We start from the raw sequence: 25685 nt of genomic DNA on the forward strand, positions 1-25685 counted from the left end.
CAGATAAAGCTACAGCCTGAGATGCCGGCATCCCATATGGGCATTGATTCGAGTCTTGGCTGCTCCACTTATACTACTTATAAAAAAAAGCTTGTATCCAACCAAAAACCTGCATGTGAATGTTTATATTCCCAAACTTAGAATCAATCAAGATGTCCCTCTTGGTGGTTATTGGTTAAATCAACTATGGCACATCCAAATAACATAACATCATTTTGCTAAAGAAAAATTGAGCTTTCAAGAAATGAAAAGTCATGCAGGAAACTTAAATTCACATTACTAAGAAAAAGAAGCCAATCTTAAAAGGCTACATATTGTATGATTCCAGCCATCTGACTTTTCAGGGAGGGCAAAGATATAAAGACAATAATAAGAACAGTATTTACCATGCATTGAGTGGAGAGATAATCAAGTAGAACACAAAGGACTTTCAAGACAATGAAACTAGTTTGCATGGCAGTACAACGAAAATGTTGGGAAAATGCTATTTTACATTTTTCCAAACCCAGTATGTATAACGAGAGTAAACCCAAAAGGAAACTATAAACCTTGGGTGATAGTGAGGCACCAGTGTATGTTCAACAGTTGTAACAAACACACCACCCTGGCAGAAATATTGACAGTAGGGTTGCTATAGATCTATATGCACAGGGGATATATGGGAAATTGTACCTTCTGCTCAATTTTGTTGTGAAATATAAATTGCTCTAAAAATAAAGCCTTTATAAAAAGTGGTGGTTAGCTCTGTTAGTAAGTGAACCAGTGAGTGCCTAGTTAGTAAACAAAATAATTTAGAAAAGTTAGAGTCACCCAAACTCCTGCACATATAATGAACTAAAGAGAAGAGCTGGTCATGAAGGAAAATTGTCATCCCTGAACCGCAGAAACCATAATCACTGGGGAATCTCAATCACAAATACAAAATGCTTGTGTCCGTGGTTTGTTTTTCTGTTCTGCTGTCATTTTTAGATTAAAATTGATGTAGGAATTCTGACGTCTGAGAGAACTGATAGTGATCCATGAGAAAACAGCTTAAGGTCATAGAAAGAAGAACCATGGCATTCCTGGATAATAGCAGTTGGAACAATAGCACAAGTTGACTTTGGATATGTGGTATCTAATCTAAAATCCCAGAGAGTATGGATCAACCTTGGGAGGATTCAACTCTACAAATCACCGAAAATTTAGTTAGGACTTAATTAAAAGTAACTAGATGTTATTGAGTTAAGGGTCCTATTTGCATTTGGATTTAGAACTTCCTGGTAAGTAGAATTCTGTAATAACAAGGGCCAGCCAAGCAGTGCTGACTGGAAGGACTCTATGTCTCCACTCGGAGATAGGCTTATTTTCACACGGTGTTTTTTCAAATGACTCTCCCAGACACTTGATTTCATTCCCCCAATTTACTTTCCAGTTCATATCGGTTTAATATCCTACAGACAGGAAAACAGAGAGAATATATTGCTCAAGGAAACTTAAGAGACAAAAACAAGCAGTCAAATCAAGATAGAGAGGCTCCACCAGCCCATGATTCTCCTTTCTACAAGATTGTCTGCCCATGTCACATCTCCTTAAATATTTCTCTATATCAGGTAATGCTTTTAAATATAATTCATATTTATGCAGGAATATATTTAAATTAGCTTTTTTTAAAACGTTATTTTAAAATAAAGTATGTGGTAATGGTGAAAGCCCTTAGCTAATTCTTTTAACATTCACTCAGCAAACATTTAATGAGAGTTTGCTCTTTGTTAAATTCAATCCCAAGGGACTTCCTCCCTGGGAAGCAGGAAAGTGACCCTCACATCACCATGCATCTGCAGACCATTTAGCTATACTGAGGGCAAAGAATTTGGGAGGAGATGATTCAACTTTTCAGGACTCATCTTTTGAAATTTAAAACTAAAAAGTAATGACAAATATCACACAAGGAATTACTTCAATAACTAGATATTTTTATCACCCTTTATTTTGACTGGCCAATGAAATTAAACAAGCAAATATGGGTACCCACACAATAATCCTGTTTAATCATAGCAAGAACAGGAACAGAAATATTTTTGTCCAGAGAGAGATTTATTCTAAATATATTATTTGGTGACAGTAAATAAAAACTTATGCACATCATCATACCACACACACACACACACACACACTTAAAAGCAAGACAATCCCATTCACTGTACTTAATAGCCCTTATTTAACTTTGTTAATTTTATACTAAGCCTGAATTTAATAAATGAAGTAAGAGTTTGGACTTCACAAGTGAATAATAGGTAACTATTAATTATGTTCCTGATACCAGAGGTGTATAAGAGGAAATCTATTTTGGGGGCCTTATGAATCTACTATCTCCTAGGTTCCAACTCATAAAAGCCACATGACATTTGTTAATGTTCTGCAGTAAAGATTAATAACTCATTTCTTCAAATCTTACTTTCCTCACAGCAGTCTGTGGATAAGATATATCCATAAATCTCATCTTGACTCAAACTAAAATTATACCATCGAGCTTGTCTGATTGAGATGTAACTACTAAGCTAAAGTAGTGCCCGGTTCATCAAAAGTTTTACTTAGGTTTCTGAATAACTGTCAGCACATTTCAGCTGAGTATTATATAATCCAAAGCTATTTGATGGATAATAATATAAAATGTGATTGTAACATATTCTTTCAGTCCCAATCATTAGAATTTGGATAATTCGATGGTGTGTCTTTGAGGAGAGAACCACGCTTAAAAGACTTTAAAAAGAAATGAATATTACTAAGAAGAATTGTCCTAATTCAATGGCATTCTAGCAGTAAAAGTCTTGCACTTGATGAGCAGTCGTATTTAGACTAAAAAGCCTAAGTGTCTCTTAAAGCTGCCTCTAGCTTCTTTTATACTTGTACTGATTTATTTTATTTGTATTAGTTTCTCAGTAAAATTATCACTTTACATCCTTAACATAAAGAGAACAAATATCAGTAATAACTCTGAGTTACTAAGTCTGATCTGTTCTTTCAGATTGTTGTGTATTCAAAAATTTTTGAGCCATAAACATCCATCAAGAGTCACATAAGGAACAACCACTTCACCTGGGCTACACAAAAAGTGTAGTGTGTATGAGCAAACTTGACATTTTGAGATTTGATGATTGTTTACAGCCCTTGTCTTTACTGTTGAGGAACAGTGTTTTTTTCTTCTTACTCTTTGTTGAATTCTTTACTTAGTGGAGGGCTAAAATTGTGATTATAAAATAAACTGAAAGTATGTTATTGTAAAGGTTAAAAGAAAGAATAAAAAAGGAATAAGGGAGGGTGGGAGCAAGAGTGGGAGGAAAGGTAGGGTGGGAAGTATCACTATGCTCCTAAATATGTACATATGAAACACATGGAATTTGTTCACCTTATATAAATTGAAAATGAAATATAATATGATATAATACACTAACGTCAGTTGGCTACATCATCAATAACTGAAATAAGTTATGAAACCTAAGCATGATATTTTAAAACATATTTGACATTGTATTCATAAATTTAGAATTCACTAATTGGACCAATATTCTTCAGTACACATCAGATTTTACTCTACTGTTATGGGCTCTAGTTATATAATGATAACAAAACAAACCTAACTCAGTCTTCAAAGAGTTCACTGTCTATTAGGAAAGATAAATATTTATATATATATAATTAACATAATATAACAAGCCCTATAAGTAAAATGCATCATAAAGTCAAGCAAAGAGACCTATATAAAACAAGAACAAGTCATTTAAGAGAAAGTCCATGTCTGCTACCACATTCACAGATTCATTCATTTACTAACCACAAGCCTGCCTATACTCTTGGGTCAGTAATGATGATGAGCGACATGAAACATGGTCCCTCTGCTCTGTAGTTTACAATCAGGAAGAAAAGACAGATTTGAATGAAACAACCACAAAAAAAGACTAAATTTTCAAGTGTTCTCAAGTGATAGGGAAGGAAGATATACATGACTATGAGCATGTGGGAACAGGATGTTATCTAGAGTCAGAGAAGACTTCTCCAAGGATGAGATCGAAGATAGGGCAGGACCAGACAGATGAGTAGGAAGTAACCAAAGAGAGAGTATAGATAAGAGCATTCCAGGGAGATGGAACAGTATGTGCAAAGATACTGTGGTGAGAAGCAGCAACAGGAGAGAATTTCAGTGAAAGTCCGTAATGGAGCAGGAAGATTATGGCATGGCGTAAGCCTCCAGGGACCAGTTAGACTACTCCTGCATTCTTTTAGACATACCAGGTTGTCTTATTTTCTTTGCCACAAGGGAAAGGGCAGTAGATGTTCAGTCAGATGAATGTTAAAGGGGTGAATGGGGGAATCCAAAAAGAGGAGTGCTGCTTGAATCAAGGCCATATGATGAAGGCAGGGTGGTCGTGTCAAGACAAGTAGCTGGACTCAAGAGACATTTAAAAATCCATGAGGGAATAGCACCTGGTTCTGGACAAGATTGATATGACATCTACACTTTGACAATGACTGATGGGATGGATGTTGAAGGATGCACCTAATTCAAAGTTGAGAAAGCTTAGAACTTCCAGGATTCTGATCTTGTAATCACCCAAAGGAAAATATTCTTTTACTAAATTATATTTTCTCCTTTTTTCACATAATTTTAAATGCTTATTTGAGGTTCATGTGTATTTCCCTGTCAGGTAAGTCTCCCTTCATCAAATAATTATTAGTTTGCTATATTTACAAAATTCTGCATTTAAACTTTTCATATGGAAAGAGCTTCATTGTCTTTGTACAATTCTGTTACAATGTTCTCGTTACCAATCCTCAACTCTTTATCTACAAGCCAACAATTCGAAATGAAAACTAGGAAAAAAATTTAAGACTGTGATAAATCCATTTAGTGGAAAATTCATACATGAAATGAAGTGAGACTATGCAATTAGTCTTCATTTATCCCACATAAATATTCATATGCTTTGTGGCAGATATATTATCTATTAATATGTTTGATTATAGGATGCTACTATGGACCCCTGTAGAGGTGTCAGGTAATCGATAATATATGCACCATATTATCTCTCTAAACCTGACACACCAATATTTCTGAAACACATCCAGTCTGAGGTTTCTGGATACAATAATTTATTTTGTACTTCATTTTCTTACTAAATGAACAATACTATGGAAAGGACTGTGATTATATGCTTTGTATATATTATCTTATTTAATCTACCTATATTGTAAAATCTTACAAGGTCATAAAACTCAAAAGGCTTCCATAATTATATTTTAAAAGCTCAGTGCAATACTTAATTTCTTATTATTTTGAGAAATTATAACATACCAAAATTAAAGTTAAATTGGGTGTATTTTATCTCCTGCAGAAAAAATAAAATTAAAAAATGTTTTTATCCATTCATCAAAATAATTGAATGAATGAAAAGTATATACTTCCTTTAATAAGAATAAATTATCCAAGTACAAGAACATTATGTTTTGCTATTAATAAACATATTTATATTTGTAACTTATGCAAAAATTTATGTTAATGTCACATTTCATATGCCATTTAGAATTCTAAGGTCCCCTACAATTCAATAGCTTCATTAAATATAGAAATACACTAGCACAAGGTAACCACTTAAGGTATGCTTTGTAAAATAAATACTTTTCAGAAAAGTTTATTTAATTGAATTAGAGTTTAAGCATTAATATTTATTAAGAAGACTTTTATAAGCAAATGACATTTTGCTTCAGAAATCAACAATTGTGTTTAGATGATGCTTTACACTTCGCCATTACTTTCAAGTTAAAACAAAACTCTCATGTGATGCTTAAATGTACTATTTTTCATCCTTGGCATAGTGACCTTTTGGTATCATTTTCATTATGAAGTTGTGAATGTTCTTTCAAGGATGCAGAGAATAAAAAAAAGAAACAAGACTGACTTCTTTTAAAAGGTCATATTTCAAATATCTTGGAAAGTTATCAATGCAATTTTTTAAATCTATATGTTCTATAATAGTTGTAACACCATAGATGGGAGAATGGAATAAAGATCCAAACTTTAGGATAATGTTTGCCATCTCTTATGTCATTCTGTTAATGAAAAATATGAGGGGTCTTCAAAAAGTCCATGGAAAATGTGTATTAAAAATGCATATATTTCAAAAGCTTTACATCAAATTAAATTTAACTTTTAATTCCATTTTCCCATGAAAAGTTTTCCATGAAACATTTGAAATAAACTCATATTGATCATTATTATTGTATCCTAAGTGTTGAATTTGGGGTAAAATCAATATACTGCCAATCTACTTACATCTAATGAAAGAAATTCATAGGCTAATTAATATAGTGGAACTTACAACAAAAAATTTATACATTTTTGTGAAAATAGAAAGGTCATAAAGATTTACTCCTGAAAGAAAGTCCTAAACAACTCAAATCCTATCTTAAACTGGAAAATGTTTTATATCCCTTATCTACTTACTTTATGGGTTGATATATGATCATCAATTAATGAAGTCATTTTTGTCATAATAAAATGTCATCATTAGATCTATAGTATTCTAGCCTAACCATTTTCTAAAGAATATGATTGGGGCATTTTAGGTAGTTAAATATTAAAGTAATCTAATTGAAAATGAGACTGAGATTATTCATTTTGATTGACAAACTGCAGAAAATGGCTTTGTCTCCTAAGTACATTTCTATCACTCAATTTTTATAGGAATTACTAGTATATATGAGAAAAGGGTAAAATTTATCTCATCTTCATTTTACCTAACTAATAAAAATGATTGTTTGGTCTTTCTGTGTTTGAAATGAACCTGTTATTCAGATATCTACCTTAATCAAAGTCCTCAACTATTTTGTGCGTATGTAGAGAAATGTCCTTCAGTTACACTGCTGTTATAGTTTCACTTTCCCCTTGTAACTGAAGAACAATGTTCCTTTAGAATCAAAGAAACATATTTCTGTTTTAAATTTTTATGGTTATAAGAAATACATAGCCATGAAACATTAATTCATTGAGATCACAGAACTTCATGGACAGTTGGAAATCCCAGAACAAAAAATAATGGTAGCCATAGTTATGAGGTGAACATCTCAGTGATTTAAGTAAGGACTCTCACTCCCATTTCATAGGCGAAATTGAAGCTCACTATCACAAAGGTGTTCAAGAGATATACACATTAAGTCAACGGACTGCCTACTCTGGTAGAAAGAACTTTGGGGTTGCTTCTCCCATGATGGTGGAGTCTAATTGGATTCATTCATGACTCTGTGTTTTTGTTGTATTTTGTGTTTCACTTAGCCTATTGTGTAACCATCACATACAAGACCTGGCTTCTCCACACCATATGGGACAGTGCTATAACTGAAATTCACATAACTCCACGTGAGTGTTCTCTTCCTTTAAGGTGTTTTGTTTCACTTTGGTCTACATCTGTGTAAGGAAAGCACAATGTTCTGAAGAGTCCTAACCCTCTTCCCCAGGAGAAATTTTAGTTTCCTTATATCATCTTTACTGTTATCTTAGTGTTTTATTTCCTGAAGCTGCTAACTCCTTGTCACAAGAAAGAAAGAGATTGGATGAGGAGGCAAAGTGCAAGAGATAGATAATCATATTATTTTCAGCATGGCTTATTCTAAACAAATGACTAATGTATTTGGTATCTTAATATTGAGAGAGAAATACATTTTCAAAATGACAGATGCATGTAACAAATTAGCAAGACTTAAAATTATAAGAAAAATTATTTGTAAGATCTTTCTTTTGGGTTAGCTACTTTTGAGAAATTTAAAAAATCAAAATACCTGTTCATATTGTAGTTTTGGAATACATGGAAAATATTTTGTTAACCTCAAAGAGGAGGATTTAGCATTCTTTTTCCATACTAATTTGACATAACCAACTAGCCAAAAAAGAAAAAACTGAAAGAAGAAAACAAAAATACACTTGAAAAAAATTGTTTCAGCATTCTTAAATTTTTTCCAATTATTTGCAATATAGGTTAAATAATGCCTCCCCTACCCAAGATGTGCACATCTCAAGCTCCCTAACCTCTGAAGATATAACTTCAGTTATACCAGGGACTTTGTGATGATTACAGTAAAGATCTTGAAATTGAAAGATCATCCTGGATTTTCCAGTCGGGTTCCCTGTAAGTTCAAAGGTCCTTGTAGAGGGACACTGGCAATCAGAGTTGGACAGAAGGAGACTGACTTTGGAAACAGATGTCAGAGTGATGCTGAGCATAGAGCCAAGGAACAAGGGTGGCCTCCAGAAGCTGGGAACTGCTAGGAAACTGACCCTCTGGAGCCTGCAGGGCAGAATCAGCCTGATGAATGCTGACCTTAGCCCAGTGCAACCTATTCCAGACTTCTGTCTTCCAGAACTGCAGTCATACATGTCCATTATTTCAAGTACCCAAGTTTATGGTAGTTTTGATATACCAACAACATGGAATGAACATAGCATTTAATACGAGTTTTATTTTCTCATTCTTGTCACATGATGATTTTTGTTACTAGATTCTAAGAACTGCCCTGCCAGGAAATGCTAGTAATATGGGATTTCTCAATCAAGCATAGTTCACATTACTTGAGAAAAATCCCAAGATCAGTTCCCTAAATATAATGTCTAATTAACCTCAGTATTACTGAAACGTTCTTGTGGTGAAAGTTATGAAATCAAAAACAAAACGTCCTCTCTCTCTCTCTCTCTCTCTCTCTCTTTCTCTCCCTCTCATCTTAAGAAGTGTAGATGAGGACAAATGATAATAGAAAATTAGACAGAAGTCATCTCATAAAGAGGTACATGTACTATGTGAAAATTTGTTTTTTAAGCTCTGGTTAGGCTTTTTAGGATGTGAGTAGTACAGTAACACAATCAATTGTGTGATCAGTTAGTATTTCGAAATATCTCTTAGGCAAGCACATGGAAACTGAGTTACTGAAAGACCATCCTGGGCACAGAGAATAAATAGGATTTTTGGTGATATTAAAGGAGAGAAGAGGCCGGCGCCGTGGCTCACTAGGCTAATCCTCCGTCTTGCGGTGCCGGCACACCGGGTTCTAGTCCCAGTCGGGGCGCCGGATTCTGTCCCGGTTGCCCCTCTTCCAGGCCAGCTCTCTGCTGTGGCCAGGGAGTGCAGTGGAGGATGGACCAAGTGCTTGGGCTCTGCACCCCATGGGAGACCAGGATAAGCACCTGACTCCTGCCTTCGAATCAGCGCAGTGCGCCGGCCGCAGTGGCCATTGGAGGATGAACCAACGGCAAAAGGAAGACCTTTCTCTCTGTCTCTCTCTCTCACTGTCCACTCTGCCTGTCAAAAAAATAAAATAAAAAAATAAATTAAAAAAAAAGGAGAGAAGAATATCAGGTCCAATCTTAGACAACATTATTTTAAATTAGAAAAATAGACCAGATAAAACTGAAACAAGAGAAAATTTTTTAAAGAACTGCTGCAAGTACTGGACTTTTATATAATACTTTACTCTAAAATGAAAGTGGTGGAGAAGACTTTTACCAAAGTCGGAATAAAAATGGAAGCAAAAATTTTTGAGGAAAGACAAAAATGCAAGGTTGAACTTATTGAAATCAGAGGGCCTGTGCAATAGCCAAGCGACCAGGAGCACAGTTAGACAGATGGATTTAGAGTCTCTGACTTGGTGGCCAGTTTAGAAGAAATCATTGAACCAGGGGTTCACATAAAATGACATAGGATGAAGAATTATCATTAGAAGGATAGAGTATTAAGGGAAGAACTTTGAGGAGCATCAAAATCCAAGAGATGAGACAGCCTGAAAGTTCCCCATATAAGATGAGGACAGCATGATACACAGAACTAGTGTAGAATAGAGGTATCAGACAAAAAGTGGCTACCCAAGTCAAATGTCACAGGGACGAGGGAAGATAAAGAGCAGGTGCTACTGCCAGCAGACTGGAAAGTAACTGTCACTAGTGACCTGCAGGAGAGTCATTTCTGGTGCACAGTGAGAATGAAAGTCAACCTGCTGGGCCTGGGGGGACTTTGTGACTTGTGAGTGGACACCAGGGTTCAAACAAGGCAGCTGTCCCTCTCTCACCACACTCAGCCCATGGAGAATCTCACTTGTTCACATGACTTCAAAGATCACCTACATGCTAATAAATTCCAAATTAACATTTCTGCTTCAGATCTCTGTGTGAGGTTGAGAAGTGAACTAAGGGTGCCTCACGGCTCAGGACCAGACACCCTCTCCTTATTCACTTTCTAGGTCTATCTTGTTATCTATTCCCACAGATATAAATACCAGCCAAATGCTAATTAGACATGCATCCCTAAGTTTTCTACTCCAGAATTCTCTCATTTCTGAAAGATACAGCTTTATATTTACAACATAGATACCTCTATCTATCTATCTTTCTATCTATCTATCTAATATATTATAAGCTAATTATATATATGGTATGTACATAGCTTGTCATATACTAAACACTATATCACATACAGGAGAGAGATTTTTATTTATGATAAACTGTATGAATCACATACCATGTACTATACCTGTATCTATCACAAAAATCTAAAAATTGAAACTTACAGGCACAGGAATTCATTATTATCTCCCTAAAATTTGCTTCTCTCCATTCTTAACCCAACTCAGAAACAGAGTGGTCTTCTTTATTCCTTCATTTTCCTTACCCCAGACATACCACTCCCTGACTATTCTAGCTCACAGATGTATCTCAGACAGATCCATCATTATCTCCCACTTCCAAGGCTGTAGCCTGAGCACCTCATCCCATCCAATGAATCTTTCATGATTCATCTCCCAGTTTCCTCCTTCACTCTCCATTCATTCCTCATGTAACCTTCAGAATGAACTTTTAAAATCACAAAATGAATCACTCACCCTCCTGTCTAAAAATATTTCAGTCGCTTTTCATTTCATCTAGAAAAAAACCGTTTCCTTACTGTGGCCTAAAATTCGAATGGAAAGTCTCCTGACAACTCCCCAACCTGGTCACATGCTTCTTGCCCTGCTTACTGTGGACTGGCCATCCTAGCCCCTTTTCTTCCAGTGACTACAATTGGTCAAGGATGAGTTTCCAAACGTGTATGCTTTACCCTCTGCACGGAATGCCTTCTCCCCCTGAAAAAGTCAAAGCACTGACATCTGTCCTCTCAAGACCTCATTATATCATCTCCTACCTATTGGTTAAATAGGTCCTTTCCTAATGTTTTCCAATCCTTAACCCTCACAGTCCTGACATTTGGCAATTAGTTATTTGTATGTTGCTTTTAATATATTACCTCTTTAAGGACTACAGTCTAAGCTGTGTTAAAACAAGGAATTTGTCTCTTTCATGTATTATTGAACATGCAGTGTTGTACACAGTGCTTGGTAAATGGTAGATGCTCCATAAATATTTGTTTATTTGTTAAACAAACAAATGAGTGAATTAGAACAAAACCAAGAACAACAATGACATCCACAAACTGAGCACTTACTATATGTCAAGAATGCCAAGAATTTTACATGCACAATCTTTTCATCTTCACAAGTTTGTGAGGTAGGAACTCTTATCATTCATTTCAGTGAGGAGTATAGGAAAGCAAAGAGGTTAAGTAATATGCCAAAGGACAAATTGCTGGTTGAGCAAGGATATGAATCCAGGAAGTCTGGCTCCAGAGGTCACACTCAGAATGCTTGATCATAAACAGGAAGAGAAACCTTGGTGATTTCAACCTTAGATGGCCCATGGTTTAACAGATGGGGCTTGTGTGCAAAGGTAGGTGTTTATGAATGGAGAGTTCTCGTCATGCTTATTTGCAGAGGGTAATGTGTTATTAAGGAGAGGTAGAAAGTACAAGCAAGAAATGATGACTGAAAGGACAGGTGTAACAGAAACTTAACGCAAGGAATCAAGTTTTGGTATAATTATTCTGAAACAGAAAAAAAAGAGTCAGCACTGATAAAAATGTTTTAGATTTCTGGGGAGGGAGTTGAAATTTGCTTTTTTTAAAATTAGATATTTTTCAGTGAAGTTATAGGCAAGTTCATCCACTTAGAGAATAAGAAGAGGTGGTGAGGTATGAAGTTGGATGAAAGAAATAAATGTACAAAGGATCTTCAAAAAGTTTGTGGAAAATGCAAATTATGAAAAACTATGCATGAATTTCAAAAGATATGTGCCCCAAAACAATTTTATCTTTTAATTCCATTTTCCATGAACTACTTAAAGTATCCCCATAAAAAATGTATGAAATTAAGTGAAGAGAAGAGGCCATCATGTTGCCTGCTGAAGTACAGGGCCCAGCAGAGCCCAAGACCACCACTGTAAAGGCACAACTGTATAGTGCTGTGGGGCTGCCTTCCTGGAGGCTGAGCCCAGGGACTATAGTAGCTAAGGATGCTTATGTAAAACAAAGAACAATAGCAGGGGAGGGGGAAGAAATGCTGTAATTGTGAGAACTGACTTAATCTTTGTCACATGGGGCATGTGGAAAGAGCAAATGCAGGCCAGAAACTGAGCAAATGGAGTTGATGCTGGATTGGACATCCTCATCAGAAAAAATAGAATCTCTAGGAAGTGAGAGAGCAATAGAGCTGAAGGCTGAGGGCTGTGGTTTAGCCTGGGACATTAGGCAGGTCACTCTCTGGAAGCTCCTGAATTTGGAAGAAACCTGCTCCTCACTGTGCCCTCATTGACTTTTGCGAGTTTATCACTTCAGTTCTCACTAACTCTCTGTTGGAAGAAACCACTGGACTTCCCCATTCCAGTTATCATCGGTCACTTTCTTGCTGGAGGCAGAAGTTTTACCATAAAGGATGCATTGGTAAGGTAAACTTAACCATGCTTCAGTTTCTCAATTGGAAATCATCCTCAAAAATTGTGTCAAACACAAGTTTAATTCTTCTCCTTGTGGATTATAAATTATTTTATGATGATAAAGTGATGAGCATTTTTCTCAACTTTAAATATGAGAAGCCTCCATAAGGCTAGATGAAAAAACAGGCACAGGCAATTTGGTTTCCAAATGTTGCTACTACTTAATAACTTTCAGCATCATTTTCAGTTTATGCAAGTCTTCTCTAACACAAAATATGGACTTTATTTTTTAACATGTCAGACAAGCAGATGACTGGTATTGAATCCAAATACAACAATGAGTAAACTGAATAAAGCACCTATACAGTGTTTTGCTATTCATGGCACATGTGCTTATCCACTGGTTTATCTAATTCTTCTGATAGTGTCGTACTCAATCCCTTATGGTTATGATCCCTTCTTTGATGCATTTCTTTGAAGAACTCAGAGATCAAGCAAGTACACACTGTTAAAAATCAAACCAACTCTGTTTTTCTCTTTCCTGGTGTCTTCTTCAAAATTATAGATTATATTAATAACCTAAAGGATAACATTAGCATTTTGCTAGTAAGAATGGAAAGTTTGCTTTTTTTTGTCTGGCATATTGCTTGGACTCCATAACCATCACAGCAAGCCAGTGAGGCAAGCAGTAGTCTCACTGCCGTGCAGAACACAAGAGAACATGTGGCCAGAGGATAGGTTCGGAGTGCTGAAGCAGAGCAAGAATTCAAGTCTGTGGTTGTCTCAACACTGAGTCTTTAGTCCCAGTCAGTAGTAATTATTGAAACATAGCTATCCCCTGGAAGTTATAACATACTTTTAAAATATGTATTTATTTATTTATTTAAAAGACAGAATTACAGTGAGAGAGATGGGGAGTGAGAGAAAGAGAAAGACAGAGAGAAGATATTCCATCCACTGGTTCACTCCCCCAAATGGCCACAATAGCCAGATCTGTGCCAGACCAAAACCAGGAACCCAGAACTTCACCTTGGTCTCCCTCGTGGATGGCAGGTGTCCAAGAACTTGGGTCAACATCTGCTGCCTTCTCAGGTGCATTAGCAGAAAGCTGTACTAGAAGCAGAGCAGCCTATATTCAAACTGGTACCCTGATATGGGATGCTGAAATCACAAGTGGTGGCTTAAGCCACTGAGCCACAGTGCTGGCTCCAGCAAATATTTTTAATGAGGATACCTAGTGCTGAGGAAGAAAAAAAATGCAACAGTTATCCCCATGAGCTCCTGCCAAGGAGGCAAATTTGTGGGACACGTTTACATAGCTTGAGGAAACAATCCTAAACATGTAAAGATTTGAAGCATCATTATGTTTATTGCAACATTATTATTAATGATCCTATAATATAAAGAACATTTAAAACTTAAATTTATACACCAACAACCTCCCTATAGCATTCTTTAAACTTTGGGATTTGACTTTGTTCTCTCTTTTACTCATGGCAAAGTGCTTTATTGTTAAGAACAATCAATTATAAAGGAGTAGAATGCATAAACTTGGAAAGTAAAGCTAAAGTAAGCTTTCTTTCCCTCTATTAATCACAAAATAAAAAAAGGAATGATACATAAAGTGACCCTACTTTAACACAGAGAAAATGTGCCTGCTATGTTAAGAAATGTGTCATTATTTTAAAGTCATTACTGACATGCCAGCCATAACTTCTATCTAATTTCCCCACTGAATTATTTTTTGAAAAGCATGTGAGATAGCATCTAAGCCCTGAACATTTACAAATATTTTCCCAGGAAAAGTTATAATTTTAGAAGATCTAGGGAGCAGCACATGAATATGTCTTTCAAATCATAACAGGATATTTCAAATCCTCAGTGTAAATACATTACTATGCTCAACTAACATAAACCAGACTTATAAACATGTGCTTACAGAAGACAATAACCTTGTTGTGTCCTCTCCATAAAATCAAACACTATAATGTGAGAATAAATCATTTGTTCGTCTTTATGGTATTATTCTTGTCTTGCTCAAACTTGGGAGCTCATTTCAAAGTGAACTTTCTAAAGAATCATAAGAATTGCTCTATATAATTTCATATAAGAGCTAAATTGCTCTTAAACAGTTGAAATTTTTATTTAGTGAAGGGTTAAGATTGTGATTATAAAGTAAATTGAAAGTATGTCATTGTAAAGAGTAAAAAATAAGAAAGGAGAGAGGATGGAAGTGTGAGAGGGAGGGAGAGAGGGAGGATAGGGTGGGAAGTAGCATTATGCTTTTGTAACTGTATATATGAAATGCATGAAAATTTTCCCTTTATATAAATAAAAATAGAAAAATGCAGTTATTCACATAATTTCAACCAAATTCTTTTACCTTGCACAAAAGATGTTGTTTGGTGATTCAGTTTTATTTTCTCATAATTTCTATCTCCTTTCATTTTGTTTTGTTTTTAGAAAGCTTGCTATAAAGGAATGGCCTGACCAATTTTGCTTACCAAGAGTCACTAAGGACTAAATCAGTAACTGGAAATCTAAGAGGTCATTTGTGTCATGCTTCTGTCATCAACATTTCAGAAGAATCAGAGAATATGATGCCTTATTAGCACTTGTCCAAGTTAGGGCAGAGTTTCAATTTGATTGAACTCCATATGTGCATAGGGAAAATGTGATTGTGTTGTAGCCTATAAATATATTGCCAGCTCTAACAAGCGACAAGACATCTCACTCTAGAAAGTCAAATGTTGCTATGTGTCATTCTCAAACTTCTCTCACTGGTCCCAAGAAAATAGATACAAATTTCAAATACAGTTATTTAAAGTACATTCTGGTATACAGACACCCACGTCCTCCCAAGTTAAGTTTTCCAGTTATGCTGTCTCCAGTCAATCTGACCATTTCAACCTGACAGGCAAGACAGTCAAATAAGCAATCAGTGGGCCAAAAATCTGTCAGAATGCTTTGCTTAGCTAGTGAATACTTTTTGACTGACTTCAGCAGTCAAGTTAATCAAAACAGTCAAGCCAGGTTTTCCATGTAAATACAATTATAGCTCTTGCTGTTTTTTCAGTAGGAGTGCCCTGTTTATATATTTGAAGGGAGTTTTATTAAGTTGCACTGTTTAAGAAAAACAAGTCAAAAAAGTTGTGCAACCAGTTTGACAATTAGGGCTCTCTTCTGAGTTGAATCTCAGCTTCAGGACTGGGGAGAAACTGATCATCAACCCTGCCTGAGAGCAGTAGGTTGCAGGCAAAGAATATGGGTGGCCAAGAGTAAAGCACTGGGAATCACCACATGCACCCCTAACCTTCTAAGTTAGGAGAGTAAGACGTGTGTGGGCTTTTCATGCATATGAGATTAAATAAAAACACTTAGAACCCAAAGGGGCCTTTAGCAAAATTGATGCTACCGTTCATTTTTGTTCTTCATTCTCAGTGTGACTAGCCAGGAAAAAATAAGCTTTAAGAATCCCTAATTAATTTAAAAATGGAAGTAAAATGGGGTAGTTGTGGCACAACAGGTTAAGCTGCTGCTTGCTATCCTGGCATCCTATATTGGACAGCACACCAGTTCGAGTCCTGCTTCCAATCCAGGCCCCTGTTAATGGTCTGATAAGGCAAGAGAAGATAGCCAAAACACTTGGGCCCCTGTCACCCACATGGTACAGCAGTTTGAAGCTCCTAGCATTGGCTTGCCCTAGATCTGGCTGTTGCAGCCACTTGGGGAGTGAACCAACAGATGGAAGATCTGTCTCTCTCTCCCACCCTCCTTGCCTCTCTGCCTCGCTCTACCACTCCGGTCTTTCATATAAATAATTAAATCTTTTGAAAAGATGGAAGTGAGGACAGTTTAATTTATCATTTTTCATAAATGTCAACCCTGAAATACAATCTAAATTTTAAAAAAAACAAAGTTAGTGTAGCAGTTAAGATTGCAAATTTCAAAATCAACCCACTGGCAAGTTGTGTACCTTTGGACAAGCTATTCCCCTATTTCCCATATAAGTACGCTCCTCTCTCCAACAGATACAATAATGCTACTCCATTTTCAATGTTATTCTGATTACTAAATGACTTAGGAGTGTGCACTTGGCTAAGGGGTTAACACACCAATTAGGACACTCACATCCCACAACAAAGTGTCTGGGTTTGATTCCCAGCTCCAACTTCTCACTCCAGTTTCCTACTAATCCAGACTCTGGAAGGCAATGGTGTTGGCTCAAGTAATTGGTCCCCTGCCTCCCACATTGGAGATCCAGATTGAGTTCTTGGCTCATGGCTTCAGATTGCCCCAGGTGCAATCAATGTAGGCATTTCGGGGAGTGAACCAGAGGCTGGGAGTTTCCTCTTTTCCTCTCTATATCTTTCTCTGTCTATTCCATCTCTCTTTGTCTCTCTCTCTCTCTGCCTCTCAATTAAATAAATAAGTAAACAAAAATTTATATGACTTAGTGTGAATAATGCATTTTTGTGAGCATGGCTGTGGTAGGAGAACTTGCTGTGAGCAGAAAAAGCCGATCCAGATCAATTTCACCATAGCTATGAGAGTACCTGGTTTAAATAAAGTAGGTTATAAAGTACTGAATTTTCTTTTTACCATCATGTCTTCAGTCTTGCTCCACATAATAGTTAAATCATTCAACAGCTTCCTGATCTCTAATATTAGCACTAATAAGCATGATAGTAAAACTTGCGGGGGTCCCCGTTGTATTCAGGCATTGAGCTAGGTGCTTTACCCTCACTTTCTCATTTGATAATCATGAAATCCAAACAGGTAGACCAGGTTTGCAGGTAATGAAATTAAGTTCCTATCAAATGAATCCCCTGCCTGTGATCAAACAGGTGATTATGGCAGAGCTGGAATTAAACCTTAACCATCTTGCATGAAAACCTATGCTTATTCTAACACACTAAGTTCCTAAGAGAACATAATGTAATAAATATTTAATTAGCAATAATATATTTCTGGTTCTTCTGACAAAGGAAAGTGATCAAAGTGACAGGTTTGGAAGTTCTGAAGGAGACACATTTACTGGGCATCTGAGACAGTACAAGGAAATCGCAGAGGCCAGAATAAGTCAACACGGATCTATCATAATCACAATCCTATGTTATTTCCACTTCCTGTGCTGCTCCACTGGGTTCCAGAACAAGAAAACAAATTTTCTGAAATATAGATAAAACTCATGTATTACCAATAACTTAGATTTCAAAAGCTGATTAATTCAGCGAAGAATTCTTTTGACTTGAAATTTATTTCATATTGTTTTCTGGGGTGATTTTTACATCATCGATAGAGGTAGTAATCTCAGTTAATGTACAAAAACATCTAATGATACTGAAGGAGTATGAATGAATGATGCCTCTGGGAAGAACGCAGGCTTCCAGCTAAAACTCAACAATGGAGGGTGTGATCCAACACACAGGATTAACATCTCAGGAGATCTGCCCTGGGTCAGTTCATCTCTCTGTGATGCCTTATCCTCTAGATGGAAATAAAAACAGTGAACTCTTTTAAATGTGCCCTATGGTCTGATTAAAGTTTGAATAGGGCTCTAAAAATCCACAGCACTCCCAGGGAAAAATGCTAACTATCATTATCATTATTACACCAAATGCCATAATTTGGTCTCTTCAGATTCCCTTTTTATGTAGATTCCATCAAACTCTGACTTTTGACTTTTTGCCTCTCTGACCAAATCTCCAATGACAAGGCAAAGGGAAATGTTGAGGCAATTAGTGGAAAATGGAAGCAATTAATTCCCTTTTTTAGTGGAGACCTGGCCTCTGTGAACCAGTTTAACCAAAAATAATCAATGACCTTTCTCTGACCAAACTGAGGCATATCTACTTGATATTTGTCACTGGTTATCCATCTACCGCTTCAACATTAATGAGTCTCTTCTCCTTGCCCCTTTCTTTTATGAAATAGAGCCATCTATTCAGGTCCCTTGTTACCTTCACATCTGCTATTTTTGCAAATCGAATACAGTCAAAGCTCTCGTTATCCCTGTGTAAGCGTGGGAGCCATTTTCAACATAACCATGGTTTCGGACTTCTCCCCAATCTATTCCTGTGTGACTGCTTGCCTTTCATTGCTATAAAAATGGGTTCTTGTTCAAAATGAATACAAGAGAAAAACAAAGATAAGTTTTAATGCAAAAGCACCCAGAAAAGATCACATAATGTATCCAGGCCTGAGTACCATACAGACCTAGATTCTGACCCTGTTGCATTACTAACTCGATAGACACTTTGAGAATGTCAGCTATCCTTCCAAAACCTCACTGTTCTCTTCTGAACAACAGAGAAAGCAATGCTTGCCTTAGGTAGTGTCAGAATAAATGAAGTGATACAGGGAAAACCTGTAATACACCAGGAAAGCCCAATAAATATTCCCTACAAGATAGAATATTTCATGAAATACAACTAATTTTGATTTTCACTAAAACTTTTGTAAAATGACTGCTTCTCAAGGAGGAGTTATCATTCAGGGTTTCCATTTAATATACCAGTAAAAGACTTAATATCTTAGTTTATCCATTTATTTTATGAGTTGTTTCCTCAAATATCTTTGCTTGCTATTTGCTGTTGTCACTGTCCCATTTTTAGAAAAATACACCTTAAACAATTGTTCAAAAGCTTTGTCACTGAGTGTGCCCTAGGGGCTGAAACCAAATGAATTGAGAGACATCTGAGTATAAACAGCGTTTGGTGTGGAAACAAACAGAACGCAAGTGAGTTGATAATATGCTCTAGAAAACAGGGAGAATAGAGATGTCTTAAGAAAAAAAGGGCAAACTAACAGTTACTTCCCAAATTATGCAGAGTTGCTTTAGTCTCTACCTGCTTTTGCTCTGAAAGCTCTGTCCCTAGGCAGAGTCTCTGAGGCTGTTGTAATAGGAGGGGATATTGAGGGGAGAAGGCAGATATGAGACAGTAGCTTAGTGTTATGTTTCATGCTACGAAAATCTGTCCAAAATGTGGGATCAGGAGCCTCACTGGGAGAAGGAGAGGGCCTTTCCTTTCGTGCTGTGAGCTAGATTTTGAATCTTAAAGCTCCTATATCCAATCCAAGTTTGATTTCCCAGGAGTAGGTTCAGAGCTACTTTTCAGGTACAGAAGCCCTAGACATTAAATATCACCGGATCCCCAAACCTGCACCCTCAGGCCTGGTCCCAGCCGTTCCCTTTCTATACCAGATATTAATTCAGCTTAAAATCCCAGGAAACACACACACACACTTATTCAAAGTCACATGGCAAGTTAGTAGCAAGCCAAAAACTTTCAACTTCCCATTTCACAGTGTGCTCTATCAGCTCTAAACCAAGCAACCACAAAGAAATCATTGAATCACTTGTAAGTATTTGCTTGTTCCAGTAGTTTGTGAAGTAATTCATGGTCAGTTCAAGCAATTATTAATTTACAGTGGTAAATGACATAGCATGTCTATTGCAATTTTGTCATGATATGGGTTTTATCATATTTTCAGCAAAACATTTGCCTTTTGTTCTTGAAAAAGGGACAATATTTTGTAAGGCATTACCCAGAGATATATCACACACACACACACACACACACACACCCCTTATCTCTCTTAAAGCAGATGCAAGAGCATTCTATAAACAAAAATAAAAAACTAATTACTCCTATCTTCCACCTTCCAATCTGCCTTCCAAATCTCATGAGCCAGAAAGATTCTACTAAAACCCAATCAGATCAAGCTACTCTCCCTGTTAAAACATTTCCTGGTCTTCTCCCACTTTGAATCTCCAGTTTTTCTTCATGTTGTTTCCTACAATGATCCCACGCTCTAATTAATGTGGATGTGCCATGGTTTTCACAATTCTACACATGCCTTCTCCACCGTTTGTCTACCTAAAGAATAGCTATTTATTTTTCAAGAGTACTTTAGTCATCATCTCTTTACATTTATGATTTATTTTGAGAGTAAAAAAGAGATAGAGAAGAGAGAGAAAGAGTGAGAGAGTTGGAGAAATAGAGAGATTTTATCCTCTGGTTCTCCTCCTCAAATTCTGGGGAGTCAGAAACTCAATCCAATACTACCATGTGGGTGGAAAGGACTCAAGTACTTAAGCCATCACCTGCTGCCTCCCAGGGTGCAATTAGCAGGAAGTTAAAATTGGGAACAGAGCTGGGACTCTAATCCAGGTATTTTAATATGAGATGAAGGAGTCTCAAGTGGCAGCTTAAATGCTGTGCCAAACATCCAGTCCCATCATCTCTTTAAACACTTGCCATACATCCAGATTTACTATATATATATATATATATATATATATATATATACTTTCATTATAACACTTCTCATAACAATTCATTCTTGAGATGCCTGAACTGCTGATAGGCAGGTACCATATTATACATCTTAGCATGCTCAGTACCTAGTGCAGCACCACATGCACTCCTCTATTTATACACCTTCCATTTAATCAAATCTACTTACATATTAATGAAGTTACAATGACATATTCTCTGCCTTCTCCAGAAGATGGTTTTGTTAGTTTTATTTTGTTGGGCAAACTCATTCACTTGCTTCAGCTTGCTTTAGCTCCAAGTTTTCCAAATATTATATCCCCATGTATCCACAAGAAAAATTTAAAAAGCTACTAAAAACTGATTGTTTTCTAAGAGAACAATAGTAGATATTTTAAAAAATTGAAAGCACTGAAAAAGTAATGTAAGTAGAATATGTTATTAGGAAAGATCTTTGGTGACAGGTGTCATTTTCATAGAATACATCATCCACATGCAAAAATTTCCTTATTAATATAAAAAACAATCATAAACTATAGAAGCAAGACACCTACCTTACACCTTACACAAAAATCCACTCAACATGGATTAAAGATCTAAATCTACGACCCGACACCATCAAATTATTAGAAAACATTGGAGAAGGCCAGCGCCGCGGCTCACTAGGCTAATCCTCCACCTTGCGGCGCGGCACACTGGCCTGGTCGGGGCGCCGGATTCTGTCCCGGTTGCCCCTCTTCCAGGCCAGCTCTCTGCTGTGGCCTGGGAGTGCAGTGGAGGATGGCCCAAGTGCTTGGGCCCTGCACCCCATGGGAGACCAGGATAAGTACCTGGCTCCTGCCATCGGATCAGTGCGGTGCGCCAGCCGCAGCGCGCCAGCTGCAGCAGCCATTGGAGGGTGAACCAATGGCAAAGGAAGACCTTTCTCTCTGTCTCTCTCTCTCACTGTCTACTCTGCCTGTCAAAAAAAAAAAAAAAAAAAAAAAAAAAAAAAAACCATTGGAGAAACCCTGCAAGATATAGGCACAGGCAAAGACTTCTTGGAAAAGACCCCAGAGGCACAGGCAGTCAAAGCCAAAATTAACATTTGGGATTGCATCAAATTGAGAAGTTTCTGTACTGCAAAAGAAAGTCAGGAAAGTGAAGAGGCAACCAACAGAATGGGAAAAAATATTTGCAAACTATGCAACAGATAAAGAGTTAATAACCAGAATCTACAAAGAAAAAAAGAAATTCCACAACAACAAAACAAACAACCCACTTAAGAGATGGGCCAAGGACCTCAATAGACATTTTTCAAAAGAGGAAATCCAAATGGCCAACAGACACATGAAAAAATGTTCAAGATCACTAGCAATCAGGGAAATGCAAATCAAAACCACAATGAGGTTTCACCTCACCCCAGTTAGAATGGCTCACATATAGAAATCTACCAACAACAGATGCTGGCGAGGATGTGGGGAAAGAGAGACACTAATCCACTGTTGGTAGGAATGCAAACTGGTAAAACTATTATGGAATTCAATCTGGAGATTCCTCAGAAACCTGAATATAACCCTACCATACAACCTACTCCTTGGAATTTACCCAAAGGAAATTAAATTGGCAAAAAAAAAAAAAAAAAAAAAATCCATTCTTAAAACTGGTCACTCAAAGAGATTCCACAACCTGTCTCACTATTTCACTTTTATAGTTATACAGATTCCCTCAATTTTCTTTTTTTTTTCTTTTTTATTTATTTATGTTTTGACAGGCAGAGTTAGACAGTGAGAGAGAGAGACAGGGAGAAAGGTCTTCCTTTTCTGTTGGTTCACCCCCCAAATGGCCTCTACAGCTGATCTGAAGCCAGGAGCCAGGTGCTTCCTCCTGATCTCCCATGCTGGGGCAGGGCCCAAGCACTTAAGCCATCCTCCACTGCCTTCCCGGAGCCACAGCAGAGAGCTGGACTGGAAGAGGAGCAACCAGAATAGAACTGGCGCCCCAACCGGGACTAGAACCCGGGGTGCTGGCGGAGGATTAGCCAAGTGAGCCACGGCGCCAGCCCTCAATTTTCTTAATATTTGATGTAAACTCCCTGTAACTTAGTCCCATGCCATTCTTTCTTGATTACAGGTTGGTAAAAAGTGAAGGCTTTGCATATTTTAGTAAACATTTTCTATCACAAGCCAAGCTCTCACAGGCAAAGTCATGCCTACCAAATTTTGATGTATTTCCAAATATCCACAACCCAATCCCACAGATTCCTTAACTACTGGTAATTTGCAACTCTATAAAATAAGGAGCATTTTTTGTACACTACCTTCTTGCAATTTATTTTTTTCTGCCCTATAAGGTTATTATTAGTTTCTGGCTTCCCAGGACCTACTATTGCATATGCTTGCCAAACCCCACAGACTCTTCTCCCTTAGTAACATCACCAGGACAACCTGAACAGGAAGTGTATTTTACACTGCACATTTAATTTGCTTTGTTTTATTGTCAAACAGTCCAAAATATTGATCTGCTATTCGTAAACCTCCTTTCTCCGCATCTGCTCCATTTCTTAATTCAGTGTTTTTACCATTAAAACCTTATCTCCATGAAGAATCTGGAATGTCTATCTGTTTTCAGATAGATTTATTTTTAAAGTATGTATTTCCACATATATATGTTGGATGTTTTTATCAATATCCATAATGAAGCATATTTCATTAGTTTATCTGGAATCATTGCATAAATATTTAATTTCTCCTTTCCTTATTTTTCTTCAACATTCAAACCACTGTCCTCAAAATTATTTTTTATTTCCACTGTGTTGTAATTACCATAATTTATGAAAAATTCAGTCATGCTAAAAAAATTCCATCATATTTAAAAATCTTGTGTCTATTTTGACTATCCAAAACATGCAACAAAATTTTATGCCACAGGCATTAAAATTCAGCTGACTTTTAAAAAACATTTTTCAGCTTGTTTGATATCAACTCCAAGTTTCAATTCCTCAAAATGCACTCATACATTAAACTATTCTGCTTGGAATAAACCTGACACTTAAAAATAATAATAACCCAATTAAAAGAAACAGACAACATAAAATTATATGTATTGCTTTCGTTTTGTAGCTAAAAAGATTTGTTTTCAAAACAGAGATTAAAGTTTGACCTACTTAAGATAATTTTCACCAAAAAGGTAAGTGATTTAATATTAATTCTCTTGCAAATGTATAGCTATATTCAGATTAATCTAAAATAGCAGTGAAACAGAATTGTCTGGCCAATCTTAATAATGAACTTCACATTCAGCTCATTTTGCTCTGTTGATATAGCCTCCAAACAGGGAAGAATCATCAACGCTGTTTTAAAGTCTCAATGTTAAATGGAGATTCGAATAAATAAGTTACTAATGAGCTCCTCAAAGTGAATGAAAGATTATCTTGGGCTTTTTCATTTCTCAAAGTATCTACTCCCAATGAAGCATTCTAAGACAATATTGAAAGGATGGAATTATAATTCATATAATCAAATATATTTATATATATATATACCGCATGTAGATATACATAAATATCTAAACACATACATATATCTATATACATACATACATACATAGAGAGATAATGTATATTCTTACAATATCCCTTTTAATTATTAAAGTTGAAACCATTACTTTAAAAAGTTATTTTAGAAGGAATGCAAACTGCTTAGATTAACTTTTGTATAAAAACAAGGATAATTTTTAACCCTGGGAGAAAGACATATGCATATATTCTGTCTATTGTTATTTCTGCTATGAATGGAACTTCTGTTTTATTACCTTTAAAAGCCAATAAAATAGATATTGCTAGAATATAAACACAAATTAACATTTACTCATAAATTAACATGAGGCAATAAAATGTTAAATCACTTTCCAATTGAGTAAATATATGAGAATTTTAAAACTTCGAAGAAATTATTTTATCTTGAACTATAACAACTATCTCTACATCTTGATAAATATGAAACATTAATACATTTTAGTATATTTTACCCAAATTATAAAAAATCACATCTTGAATACTCTACCATCCTGATACCTACTTATACAAAATGAAATAATAATTATAAGCAACCCACATTTATCAAAGTAAAACATATTGATTAGTCTTGTCTTCCTAGTTTGTTTAAAGTACAGGAAATAATCTGCCAATTCAATTACCTGCCAACAATGATGGAATCTATCAGTGTTACCACCTCTATAGATTACTCCAAATTATTATCCCTCTTCTTAGACCGTAAGCACCATGCCAAAAGGGACAACTAACGCAAATGATCTGACCATGAGTAACGGATGGTTTAGGCTGGTTGGAATCCACTTAGTCGAGGAAAGATAAAGGAGAAGTGGCTCATTAGGGCATTTCCTGAACCTTGGTTGGAATTTCAGTTAAGGAAGAAGAAATGACACAGCAGTTTCAAGTTAAGACAACTTCCTTTCTTTATCTGAAATACGCTACTAATTTGAGAAACAACACTCCAACAAAACTACTTGACAGTCATATAACTACACTAAAGCCTTCCTTGAGCCCATGAGTGTCCTATGATTAATATTTTTTCCCAGAATTCTCACAA

The 25685-nt window shown here is 36.3% G+C and overlaps 1 protein-coding gene across 3 annotated transcripts in view; it reads right to left on the reverse strand.

The window, feature by feature from the left end:
- Positions 1 to 25454, reverse strand: part of TFEC (transcription factor EC) — an 81623-nt gene extending 56169 nt beyond the window's left edge. For 2 of the 3 annotated variants that reach the window (XM_051848898.2, XM_017342725.3), the window contains exon 1: positions 25276 to 25454. The gene's annotated coding sequence lies outside the window, so the exon portion shown is untranslated. The remainder of the gene's footprint in view (positions 1 to 25275) is intronic. The other variant, XM_070071252.1, reaches the window with a different exon arrangement.
- Positions 25455 to 25685: the final 231 nt, after the last annotated feature.

Source organism: Oryctolagus cuniculus, chromosome 3 (assembly GCF_964237555.1).
Source record: "Oryctolagus cuniculus chromosome 3, mOryCun1.1, whole genome shotgun sequence".
NCBI classification, from domain to species: Eukaryota; Metazoa; Chordata; class Mammalia; order Lagomorpha; family Leporidae; genus Oryctolagus; species Oryctolagus cuniculus.